Source organism: Ursus americanus, chromosome 16 (assembly GCF_024610735.1).
Source record: "Ursus americanus isolate L20-20 chromosome 16, mUrsAme1.1.p, whole genome shotgun sequence".
Lineage (NCBI taxonomy): Eukaryota > Metazoa > Chordata > Mammalia > Carnivora > Ursidae > Ursus > Ursus americanus.
Genome location: NC_142142.1, coordinates 17,301,670 through 17,314,995, shown reverse-complemented (window position 1 = coordinate 17,314,995; position 13,326 = coordinate 17,301,670).

Here is a 13,326-nt window from a genome sequence, read left to right as displayed (position 1 = left end):
GGGGGCATGGAAGCTCCTCCCCCCTTCCCACACACCTTGCCCTAGGCATCTTTTTCATCTGGCTATTCCTGAGTTGTATGCTTTTATATAAAAAACAAAACTGGCAATCTAGTAAGTAAACTTTCCTGAGTTCTGTAGGCTGTTCTAGCAAGTTATCAAATCTAAGGAGGGGTTGTGGGGACCTCCAATATATAACCAGTCAGTCAGAAGTACAGGTGACAAACTTGGGATTTGTAACTGGTATTGGGGGGTGGGGGTGGGGAAGCCTTATGAGACTGAGCTCTTAACCTCTGGATATGACCCTAACTGCAGGTGAATCACATCAGAATTGAGTTAAATTGTAGGATGCCCAGTCAGTGTCCACTGAGAATGGGAAAATAGATTGTTCTGGAAAATCCAAAAATTAGTGTCAAAAGTGTTGAAAGAAGTAGAGGAAAAAAAGAAGTTTCCATTAACTGGTCAGTAGAAGGAGCAGAGGACTTTTTCGCTTCACATGGCCTATGTCTTTCTCCATTAGACCCAACTTAGATAATAAGAACTGTTTGTCATTGATCTCTGCATCTTCCGTATCCAGACAGGGCTTTCCACATAATAAGAGCACAATGAATATTTGTTGTAAGAATAAATTCATGAAGAAGCACTAGACTTGGCATCATAGAACCCGAGCAACTGAATGTCATTGGCAAAACGTTCCTTCTTTTGGCCTGAGTTTCCCCGTTTGCACTCCGTGATCTTTAATGTTCCTTCCAGACCTCAAACACCATTCATTATTCCAGTCTAGAAGGTAGTGCTTCTACAGCCACCAAATGCCAAGCAGTTCCTATGGCAACCACAGATTCCATTAGCCCATATATGCAGAATTTCACCCTGAATGCAAGAGGCTCTAGGAGATTCCAGAGCCCCTCCATTCTCCCAGAGGCCCCCCAGAGGAAGATGATATGATCTGTCTTCACCTTTTAGAGGACTCTTCCATCCCAAGTCTGTTTGTGAGGCCCCCAGAGATTTAACAGATAGTTGCTGTAGAAACAGCAGCCCTGCTGGCAGCCTTTTCCCTCTCTGTGCCCACCACTCCCCAATCTGCAGGTTAAGTCCTGCTGCATGGGAGACTGAGTCCTAATAAAAGCTGACTCAAAGGGGGACACCAGGAAATCACATTCAGTGTAACATACGGCATTTGTAGGGCCCTGATTTTCACGTCAATGGGGGGAAGTGATTGCTGTCATTACTATTTCACAGATGAGAAAACCGAAGCTTAGCTCAGAGAATTGAAAGGATTTCCTGAGGTCACAAAGTTAGAATGAGAAGAGTGACTTAAAGCCAAGTCTGATTGGAAAGCCTGTGCTCTTAACCGCTACGTGTTCAGTCAAGTATGTACCAGTGAGACCCTACTTAGCACTATAAGCTTGGAGAAAATGGAATTCCTGTCTCTTTATTCTGGTTAAGAGTTGGCTTGTGTATCTAGCTGCTCCCCTGTTGGGGGCATAGATATTTATAATTGTCATATCCACTTGTTGGATACATCCTTTAAGAATAATATAGTGCCCTTCTATATCTCTAATTACAGTCTTTAGTTTAAAATCTAGTCTGTCTGATATGAGAATTGCTACCCCAGCTTTCTTTTGAGGTCCATTGGCATGAAAAATTGTTTTCCATCCCTTCACTTTCAGTCTGGATGTATCTTTAGGTTCAAGATGACTCTCTTGTAGACAGCAAATGGATGGGTCATGTCTTATTATCCAATCTGCAACCCTGTGGCTTTTATGGGGGCATTTAGGCCATTCACATTGAGAGTGATTATTGAGAGAGATGGGGAGAACGTAGGCTGCAATCTCTTTGACATCGGCCACAGTAATATTTTCATAACACATCTCCGAAGGCAAGAGAAACAAAAGAAAAAATGAACTTGTGGGACTTCATCAAGATAAAAAGCTTCTGCACAGCTAAGGAAACAGTCAAAAAATTAAGAGGCAGCCCATGGAATGGGAGGAGATATTTGCAAATGACCCTACAGATAAAAGATTAATATCCAAGATCTACAAAGAACTTCTCAAACTCAATACACGGGAAACAAATAATCAAATCAAAAAATGGGCAGAAGATATGAACAGACACTTTTCCAATGAAGACATACAAATGGCTAACAGACACATAAAAAATGTTCAAAATCATTAGCCATCAGGGAAATTCAAATCAAAACCACATTGAGATACCACCTTACATCAGTTAGAATGGCAAAAATTGACAAGGCAGGAAACAACAAATGTTGGAGAGGATGTGGAGAAAGGGGATCCCTCTTACACTGTTGGTGGGAATGAAAGCTGGTACAGCCACTTTGGAAAACAGTGTGGAAGTCCCTTTAAAAGTTAAAAATTGAGCTACCCTATGATCCAGCAATTGCGCTACTGGGTATTTACCCCAAAGATACAGACGTAGTGAAGAGAAGGGCCATATGCACCCCAATGTTCATAGCAGCATTGTCCACAATAGCTAAATCGTGGAAGGAGCTGAGATGCCCTTCAACAGACGACTGGATTAAGAAGTTGTGGTCCATATATACAATGGAATATTACTCAGTCATCAAAAAGAACAATTGCACAACATTTGCAGCAACATGGACGGGACTGGAGGAGATAATGCTAAGCAATATAAGTCAAGCAGAGAAAGACAATTATATGGTTTCACTCATTTATGGAACATAAGAAGTAGGAAGATCTGTAGGAGAAGAAAGGGAAGAAGAAGAGGGGGGTAAACAGAAGGGGGAATGAACCATGAGAGACTATAGACTCTGGGAAACAAACTGAGGGCTTCAGAGGGGAGAGGGGTGGGAGAATGGGATAGGTTGGTGGTGGGTATTAAAGAGGGCACGTATTGCATGGTACACTGGGTGTTATACGCAAGTAATGAATCATGGAACTTTACATCAAAAACTAGGGATGTACTGTACGGTGACCAACATAATATAATAAAAAATTATTATAAAAAAAAAAGAAAATGGGATTCCTGGAACCAACCAGATATCAGGGCCTCACCGGCAGTCCAAGCTCCCAACTCTAAAAGAGAATTTAAGGCTATCCGGAGCTAGTGTCAGCGTCCACCTGACTGCATGAGGCAGAACCTGAGGATATACCAGCCCTGGTGGAATGCAAGGTGACAGGATTGTGAGGACGACCACAGGCTCCTAAAGCCCGGCTTTTCACCTTTAGTTCTTTTAATTCTCCCAAGGACCTATGAGAGGCAGGTTATGGAGCGCATTTTACATATAGAGACACTGAAGCTCAAAAATGTGACTTGTCCAAAGCTAAGTAGCAAGGAAATAGTTGAAAGAGGTTATTCTAAATCTTCTGAGTATAATTCCAGGGTCCCAAGCACTAAAATTTTACTCAGTCTGTTAGAAGGTGGAGGAGGGGCAGTAAAGTATCCTTCAAACTGAGAGGGAATTTTGAGACTGAAAAAAGAAGCAGCGACTCCATACCATTCATACAGAGTTTTATTCAGGGTTACTTACTGACAGTGGGAGATGGGCAGGCAGCGATCCAGGTGCTATGCAGCTATTCACCACAAAGTGCAGTCCTTAATCTACAGCTTTTATAAGACAAGAGGCACTGCAGTGAGGTCAAAGAGTAGTCCTCTAAAGTGGTACTATTTGTGTGCCAGAGGGAAGGTCAGAATAAGCCTTCCTGTGTTCCAGTCAGGGCTCAGGACATGTGGCCCTGAAGGAGCTCATTGCTCAGACATGAGCAAGATGGAGGGCCAGAGATGCAGTCTGTGTTGTCAGCACTCCTATACAGCCCTAGTCCCAGAAGACATGGTCAGCATAGAGGATAATGACAACAGCCACCATTTATTGAGAGCAATGTGTCCAAGAGGCTGGGAAGTTAAGGGCTCTCCTAAGGTTAAATATTGTCTCCCATTCTCACAGCAATCCCATAGAGTAGATATGACTGTCCGTCCCACTTTACAGATTGGGAAACTGAGGACAGATAAAGTATAATATTGTGATTTATAATAAGAAATACATATTTGGTCTTTGTTTCTGGCACAAAGCTCCTAAAACCCTTCAAATTTCCTGAGTGATGAAAACAATAAAGATGTCTTTTGTTATGTTCAGGAGGTGAGTTTTGGACCTACGTCTAAGGATGGGGGCTGGTTGCCCAGAGAACCAACCATGTGATTAGGGAGTTGGGACTTTCAGTCCCACCCTCTGACCTCTGGAGAAGGAAGAGAGGCTTGAGACTGACTTCAGTCACCAATGGCCACTGGTTTAATCTATCATGCTTATGTAATAAAAATTCCAAAAAACCCCCAAAATGACAGGATCCAGAGAGCTTCCAGGTTGGTGAACATGTGGAGATTTGCGGGAGCACGGTGCCCCTAGAGAGGGCACTGAAGCGCCGCACCCATCCCCCATACGTTGCACTACGAGTCTCTTCCATTTGGCCATTGATTGTAGCCTTTAATATCTTTTGTAATAAATCAGTAGCGAGTAAACAGATTTCCTGAGTTCTGTGAGCCACTCTAGCAAATTAATCCAACCCAAAGAGGAGGTTGTGGAAAGTTGTGATTTATAGCCCATTGGTCAGAAGCACAGGTAACAACCTGAATTTGTGACTGGCATCTGAAGTGGAGGGTGTTTTGTGGGACTGAGCTCTTAACCTGTGGGATCTGATGCTATCTCCAAGAAGACAGTATCAGAATTGAGTGGAATTGTAGAACAGCCAGCAGGTGTTGGAGAATTGCTCTTTGGTGTGAGAAACACACACACATGAATGGGTGCTCAGAGTCTTTTAGGAAGGGATTTATCAAAGATCATGTAGAAAGTAACTGGTAGCAGCTGATTTCAACTCAGGTATATCTGATCATAATCTCCTCCACAAGAAACCCAGGTCTGTAAAGAACTGGCAAAAATTTACTTTCTACCTTCACACTGATAGACTCCTCAGTTTAGCAAGCCCCCCCTCTGTTATCAGTGGTTTGGCTGCATGTGACCCAAAATAATAATAGCTTAATGATTGGACATTAGGTTGTTTGTTTGTTTGTTTCACCTAAGAAGTTCCCAGAGATAGGCAGCCCAGGGCTGGCATGGCAATTTCAGAATGATCAGGAACCCATGCCCCAACCAGCTCTCTCTGCCATTCTTACCATGTGTCCCTTCATCCTCAGAGCCCAAGCGTTTGCCAGAGTTCCAGCCACTGTGCCTAAGTTCCAAACAAGATGGAGGAAGGGATGGAGCATAGAGTACTCCCTTCCATTAAGAAGCTTTCTGGAATTACTAGATAACATACCCATTTACATATCCCTGGCCAAACTCAGTCATGCCAAGCTGCCACACCTAGCTGCTAGGAAGGCTGGTAACCATGTCATTCAACAGGGCATTCAGGGCACACCAGCCTGCAAGACTCAACATTATTTTCATCTCTGCCTTGAAGCCCTTCTGACAACCAAAGCCCAGTGTGATCTCACCCTTCTCTGAACCCTTCCCACATTTCCCACTGTGGCTGTGAGCATGCCCTGCATCAGCTTCTGTATTATTTATGCATAGCTACTATGCCAGATGTGAAAGGCAGAGGGATGATAGTGGGACAGATATGTCTGGGTCACGAAAATGGATATAGGTATGGATACGAATAAATCTGGATGTAGATGTAAATAAAGATATAAATACAAACTTTCAACGGGTAGCACAGTGGTTTAGAAAAAGCGTGGACTTTGGAGTGGAACAGATCCAAGTTCAAATCCTATCTTTACCTGCAATTTCAGTGCAGATTTGCACAGTAATGAAGCCTCAATTTCCTAATCTATCAAATGGAGAACATAATCAGACCTACCTAAAAAATTTGTGATAGCTTACAAAGATAATGCATGTAAAGAACTTAACACTATGCCAGGCACCTAGTAAGTGCTCCTTAAATAGTAGCCACTTTTATTCTCTTTCACTCCTCACGATGGCCCTATGAGACAGACTCGATCTTTTAAAAAGAGGAAACTGAGGCTCAGAGAAGTTATGGGACTTGCTTAAGGTAATAATGCTAGTGATGAGGGAACAGAAGGCAAGCTGAAGACAAAGCAAAAACTGACACCCTGCAACCCCCCACCCCATGGGATGTAGTTGACTGACATTCCTCAGGCACTCCTGGCTGCCCTAAAGGACAAAGAGTTAACCTATAGATACCACAGTCCTGCAAGACTTAAGTCTCCCTCAGTTTACAAATGTCTTTAGCAGTTTACAAGAACGAAGCATTTCTATCAATAACCTAGCTTCCGGAAGGGAATGTAGATACAATTAAATGTCCTTATAATCTGCAGCCTCCAGGAAGTTCCCAACTATCTTAATGTTAATGCCTTGCTAGAGGGAAAAACAATCTTAACTTGAATGGCAAGGCCTCTGGTATCTTGCGAGTCTTAACATATGAAAGTATTTTCTCAACCTCCCTTTTTCCTTACCTTTCCCCAACCCTATAGTATATAATCAGCCACCCCTCACAACCCGGGGCAGCCGCTCTTTTTGCCCACGGGTCCTGTCCCCGTGCTTTAATAAACCACCAATTTTGCACCAAAGACGCCTCAAGAATTCTTTCTTGGTGATCGGCTCCAGACTCCACCCCACTGAACCCCACGTATATTCCCCGACCTCATCACTAGTACTTCTGAAACCTGGATGCTAACCTGACCTCAGATCCCAAGCTCTTAGTTCAAGACCCCTGTCTCCCGCCTTTTTACCCACCCCCCCCCCGCGTGTCTAATACATAACAGGCTTTCTAGTATTGTCTGCTGTAACAAATTCAAATAAATCAGCTGTCATTCTGTCTTTTGTTTTAAGGCCTTCTAGGCTGTTAGCTCCATTGCACATTGAAATATAGGGAAAAATATTTTTAATTTTCAGGATAAAGATCATTTTCATATGAAATCCATATAGGGTGGAAAATCTGATTAGAAAGATTTTATTTAGAAAGAAATTCGCTCAAGGCAGCCTTTTTGACTAGCAGAGGAATAATGAAGAAAAGCAGACGCATCTAAGTAAAGCATCAAGCTGCTCTCCCTTACAGATAAAATGTAGCATTCCAAGTGTACTTCATTCGCTCCAGGTACAAAACCATTTGAGTGTCTTTCTCACGACGAATCAAGATATTTTCATAAGCAATAACTCAATTTGGAGACATAATTGCCCTTGGGAAGGGAAGATTCAGTACACCCACATTCACATTTCTAAAAATTAAGAGATAGGCTCAGTCCGTTGTAACTGAAAACCGAAGCAGGGAGGCACTTCTAAGGTTCGGGCTGAGCGATAATGGGGTGGGGAGCAGACCAGATTCCCTTTACAGTCCTCTCAGTGGAGTCCATCTTCACATGACCAGGCACAGATTCCCTGTCAAAGCCCCTGGGCTCTAGTTCCAAGCCTTGCTGTGTGAATAGGTGTTTTTCTATGCAAGCCACTTACCCTCTTTGCATTTCAATTGTGACTCCATAAAATGAGGGATTTGCGCTCTCTGACCATTTGGGTCTCTTCTAGCTGAAACTATATTTGATAAACCTGGAATTGATTCTGGGCATTTACAGAGGATTAAGTAAGCCACAATAAATTTCACAGGTCACTTGCTAATTTGTTTTGTCTGCTGAACTTGTTATAAGACATCATTCTTCCTTGATGCTTTTTCGTCTTTAAGGGGGTGATCTTAGGATTTACACTCTGTATAGAGTGTTGCACACTGTTGAAATGTGGATGAATATTTTTTAAAATCTAACCTCTCTATAGCATTTTACACTCTCCAAAGCAACTTCGGGCTGTTATTATCCCCCTTGGTTTTCACTGTTAACGCCCCTGAGATTAGAACAATGTTATTGACGCAGTGGGAAAAAGCATGAATTTGACAATCAAGGAGCCTGAGGACAAATTCTAGCTCAAGCCTTTTTAAGTCAAGAGATCCTGGGAAAGTTTAACTTTTCTGAAGCGTCCAGTTTCCTCGTCTGCAATACGGGGAAGATGGTAGCAATAAAATGAGGTTTTTAATGTAAAGTACCTAGCTGCCTAATAGTTGGTTCCCCCCCCCCCCTTTATCTTGGGAGGGCACTAGAAGACTAGAAAGTAGGAGACTCTTGTAAGGTTAAGAGCCGCCCAGGGCAACATCAAACAAGAGGGAGGCGAGGGATTGACCAAATTTGAGACAACTGCAAAAAGCATACTTTGGTTTTCTCATATATTTCTTTGAAAGATAAGGAATGTATACATATAGCAAGTGGAGAGGGACTGAGGAAAGTGTCAGTCTATGTTGAGGAGCTCAGGAATTCTGGAACATCTGGGCAGCCCAATCATTCATCCTTGCGTACAAGGAACAGTGACTGAGCATTTACTGTTTACAGAGAGATCTGCCAGGCCTCTAGAGGGGAAAAAAATGAAGAAACTTGGGGAGTAGAATGAGGCCCTGAAGACAAGGGTTTCTTTTCTCTGTACCTTATGGAAGTGATGGAGTTTGCAGGGGTGGTGGTGAGCTCTGGGAGGCTTCCCAAGTCACTGGTTCATTCCAACACTGCACTGGGTACTAGAGACGTCAATGCTTGTCCTCTTCAAGTTGCTTCTGGTCTAGAGGGGATACGGCAATGACCCCAGGAGAGAGAGGAGTACTCAAACAGAGGCATCACTGAAAGAGGTGCTTCTGTGTGGGAAGGTCACTCAGGCTCCCCAGAGAAAGTGATGTTAGAGCTGAATCTTTAAGGTAAAGCTTAAGAAGAGTTTACCAGACTGACAAGGGGAAGAAGTCACTCCAGCCTAGAGTATCTAGGAAACCACAGATAGTTATGGAGTTATAGAAGAGTAGAAGGGACAAGACCAGAGAAATAGGTGGTCAGGAGAAGATCGTAAAGGCTTTGGATGAAGTCAGAAATGACAGGATCCAGTGAGAATCCAGTGTGGGGGAGTGAGGAAGTAATCCATCCACTTGCTCTCTGAGAGATCTTACTTGCTGACGCTCAGAGACAGACCTTGGTGGGAAGGAGAGAGGATGAAGGCTAATCAGATGCAGATGCAAACTCATGGAAATGTCCTACTCACCAGAATGGGCAAAACTGTTGGTTATTTTTCTTTAAAATTTAGAGGGAAATTAATCACTTCTCAAACAACTTCCTATTTCCAGGCAGCTGTGTTTTAGTAGGCAGGACTTGAAATGAGTTTAAATGTTGGCTTTCTCACTTATTATCTGTGTGGCAATGGACAGATTTCTTAAACTCCCTGCCTCAGTTCCATCGTCTGTGTAATGACAATTTTCCTATCTGGTGGGGTTTTTGTGAGATTAGGGTAATGTATATAAAGGGTCTCATGTTCAAAAGTTAACTTGATAAATGATATCTATATTATTCCAGTGTTTCCATTTTAATTTGCCACAGATTCATCGGTCCAAGTTCACTTAAGTATGACTTAATTCAGGGTGTTTAACATATAAAAATTCAATTTATCCATGGTGTTCCAGGAACACATTTATCCTTTAAAGGGAGATGTGCCAGTGTCTTCTTTGTAACTCTTGTATCTGTCCCTGAAGGTCAGGTGCTTAAAATGTTGGGTGGGAGTTAGAGAAGAGGGAAAATAGGCAGGAAACTGTTAAATCATTAAATGATACGTTTCATCAGAATCTTTTGAATCATATGACGACACCTAACCTTTTTCAGTTTTCCTTTGATTTTTCTCTTTATAGCTCTAGTCACCTCAGACAAACCAATTAAACTTCATAAACCCTTGAAGGATTATGTGTTCCCAGCTCAGCCTCACTTAGAATTTCAAATGAGACGCCATCTTCTCAGAGAATACTCAATTGTTCCTTTATCAACTCCTGTGATTTCTCAATGTCAGTCATTCAGGCAGCCTTTATTAGGTGATTTCTATTCTTGGTGGGTAATATAAAAAGGAAAAAAGGCAAATCATTCAGATGCAGAATTAACAGTCTGGGCTCTTTGCAAAGCCTCCAAAGGGCTTTGTGTACCTACAGTTCAAAACCACCTTACAGTTTACAAGTCACTTTGCAGTTTTTAAGGCACTATAGTTTTTAGTCCTTGCAAGAACTCTGGGATGTATTATAATCTGCGTTTTGCAAATGAGGAACTGTTGCTCAGTGAAGATTTGTGACCTACCCAGGAGGTACGGATCTCAACAGACAGAATTTGTGCTTCAACCCAGGTCTCTCTGACTGGAGGTTCAGGTCTCTAAAACACAGTGGCCTGAAAACCTGAGCCTGACAAACTTTAATGAAAAGGCAAATTATCCTAGGTTTGTTTAAGGACCTTTTGCAACCGATGCGGCTACATTTTCTCTAGAGGAAATGAAAGTAGACTTACTGAGTTACCATGATATGTAAGCACAGTTTGGAAATGTGCCTCTGTGCACTTAACAACTGTGAAATGTTTTAAAGACTTAAAAAAATGTATTCGTTTAACACATGTGTTTATTGAGTGCCCTTTAAGCCCCTGGCGCTGCTGTATGTATTGAGAATATGACAATGAGCAGAGTAGGTAAAACCCTCACTCTTGGGGAACTTGCATGCTAGAGGGGGAGTTGAATAGAAAATGAAAAAACAAACACATAAGATGGTGATAAATGCTGTTGAGAAAAATAAAGCAGAACAAAGGATTGTGGAGTGCTGGAAGCTACCGTCCGGTCAAGATAGACCTCCACAAGAAAGAGCATTGGTGTTGATGTGGGTGCAAATCCAGACTCCACCACTTTGTCGCTTTGAGTTTTGAGGAGTTATTTGAATTGCTCAGTGTGAGCCTCTGTGTCTTCGATACGGCCTCGCAGGGTAATTGGGAGACTCAGTAATGAAGGTAGGACCTCTTGCACAAAAGCCCCCAGTAAGCATTAATATACTTCCTGTCTCCCCGTTAGCATTGTTAAAAGATAAACTCAGGCATATGTTGGGGAGGAAAACTTTTCTCTTTTTCCCTTGGAGGTTCTTTGGATGAGCTAATAATCAAATTGACATAAGACAGATGAACAAGAGAAAAACAAATTTAATTTCATATGTAAGTGATCTCATAAAAATGAGACTCAAGTCACCAAAGCAGGCAGCTTTTACACCTTTTAGACAAAGAAACAATACATTTGTGAAGAGTTAACAAGATGAAGAACTTTGAGCTTGGGGCAGCAAATTCATGAAGAAGTAGGAAGGCTTGTTCATACAGCCTTCTCATCCCCGAGTTCTCTCTCTGGCAATAAGGATGCCTCTACCCTCGGATGCGGGGAGGGTGCCCTTCACATGGGGAATTTATTTCTGGCTCGCAGGGAGACAGACTGCTATTTCTTAAATAACTTTAATTCAAAATAATCAGTATGCCGAAGGTGCATAGTTGGGCGCTGCCTACCCTGAACCCAATCACATATTGAAAATTTTAATAGTTTATTTGAGCAGAAGTCAACTATATTTTGGCAGCACCAAACCGGAAATGGTTAGGAGCACTCCATCCAGTGGAGCCAGGGACCCACAGAAGTTGTGAAGTCACAGATAAGTATTGTTTTGAGATGCTAAGTTTTGGGATGATTTGTTATGCAGCCATAGACAGCCAATGAACTTCTCTTCCTTCATCATATTTTATTTACATTTTGGATGTAAAAAAGCCAAACAAATGTTTCATCCTTATTTTGAATTTGTTAGAACGGGTATCTGAAATGTTGATTTCAACTTCTTTACCTTTTTTCATCCTCCAAGTAGTGATCTGTGTGACTCAAAGAGATGATGGATTCTCATGTAAAAGAGATTTTGAGTCTAAGAAGCTTTCATTATAAACAGGGCATATATATTTTTAAATAAAAGTAACACAAGTACATGGTTTAAAAAATATACAGAGTGTACAGAATTAAAGGCAAAAGGCATTTTTCCTGCTAATCCCAGTATTACTTTTCAGAAATAATGACTACTTTTTTAAAAGATGTATTTAATATTATTAAAAATAATAAATAAATAAAAATAAATAAATACATCTTTAAAAAATTTTTTCAAAGATGTATTTATTTATTTGAAAGAGAGAGAGCATGAGAAGGGGCAGAGGGAAAGAATCAAGCAGATTCCCTGCTGAGTGCAGAGCCCAACTGAGGGCTCAATCTCACCTTGAGGGTTGGTCCCATAACCCATAAGATCATGACCTGAGCTGAAACCAAGAGTCCAGCGCTCAATCGACTGAGCCACCCAGGTGCCCCAGAAATAATGACTATTAACACATTTTTTATAAAGTTTTATTTATTTATTTGAGAGAGAGAGCACGTGAGCAGGGAGAGGGTGAGAGGGACAGAGAGAAGAGAATACTCAAGCAGACTCCCCACTGAACATGGAGCCCAAAGTGGGGCTTGAACCCAAGACCCTGAGATCATGACCTAAGCCAAAATCAAGTGGGCCACTCAACCAACTAAGCCACCCAGACACCCCTAACACATTTTTAATCTTTCTAGGAAGGAAGTTTCTCACATACCACATAGGAGCTTTTCCATGTATACAAATGGAAATAAACTATTTATAATGTTAATTTTTTCACCTAACTCACCCTGGAGATCAACCCATGCATACCTATCTTCATGGTTATTTTGTACTCTGTTGTGTGGTTGTACCACAATTTAACCAGTTCCTTGCTTTTTTGGACTTTTAGGCTGTCTTCCTTATTTTTTAAAACTATTAAAAGTAATGCTTTAATGACTTAAACATGTCAGTAAATCTATAGAAAGATTCTTCGCAGTGAAACTGCGGTTTAAAGTATGTACATTTCAAGTTTATATGAATATAAATAAATTCCTCTTTAAATTAGCGCAACAATTTACAATTTCATTGTCAGTATATGAAAGTGCCTGGGTGTGTGTGTGTGTGTGTGCGCGCGCACGTGTTTACCCCCCCACCAGCACTTGGCTTAACAAGTTAAATTTTTGCCTAGCTCATAAACGAAAATCACAAAGAATTTTTCTAGAAATAACTCAAAGAGCTTTGGTTGGCTTCTGACCAGATGCTTTTATTTTCATTGTTTTTTCCTGATCATTTTTAGTCAATACATATTTCAAGGGATTTTACCTTTAGATTTTTCCGAGGATCCTATGATTTTCACCTCTAAGTCAACACATAGTCCATGGCACAGAGATACTTTTAACAACAACAAAATAAAAGTTTCAAGAGCATGATTTTACTGTAAGCTCCCTCTTAGAGTAAGTGTGAGATATCAAACAGTCATTTTCAGTTGAGTGATGCTCACTGCAGTGAAACTCAATATCAGGGGAAAACATTCAACATTCAGAAATAGACAACGTAGAATGCCTGGGTGGCTAAGTCAGTTAAGCATCTGCCTTCGGTTCAGGTCATGATCCCAGGGTCC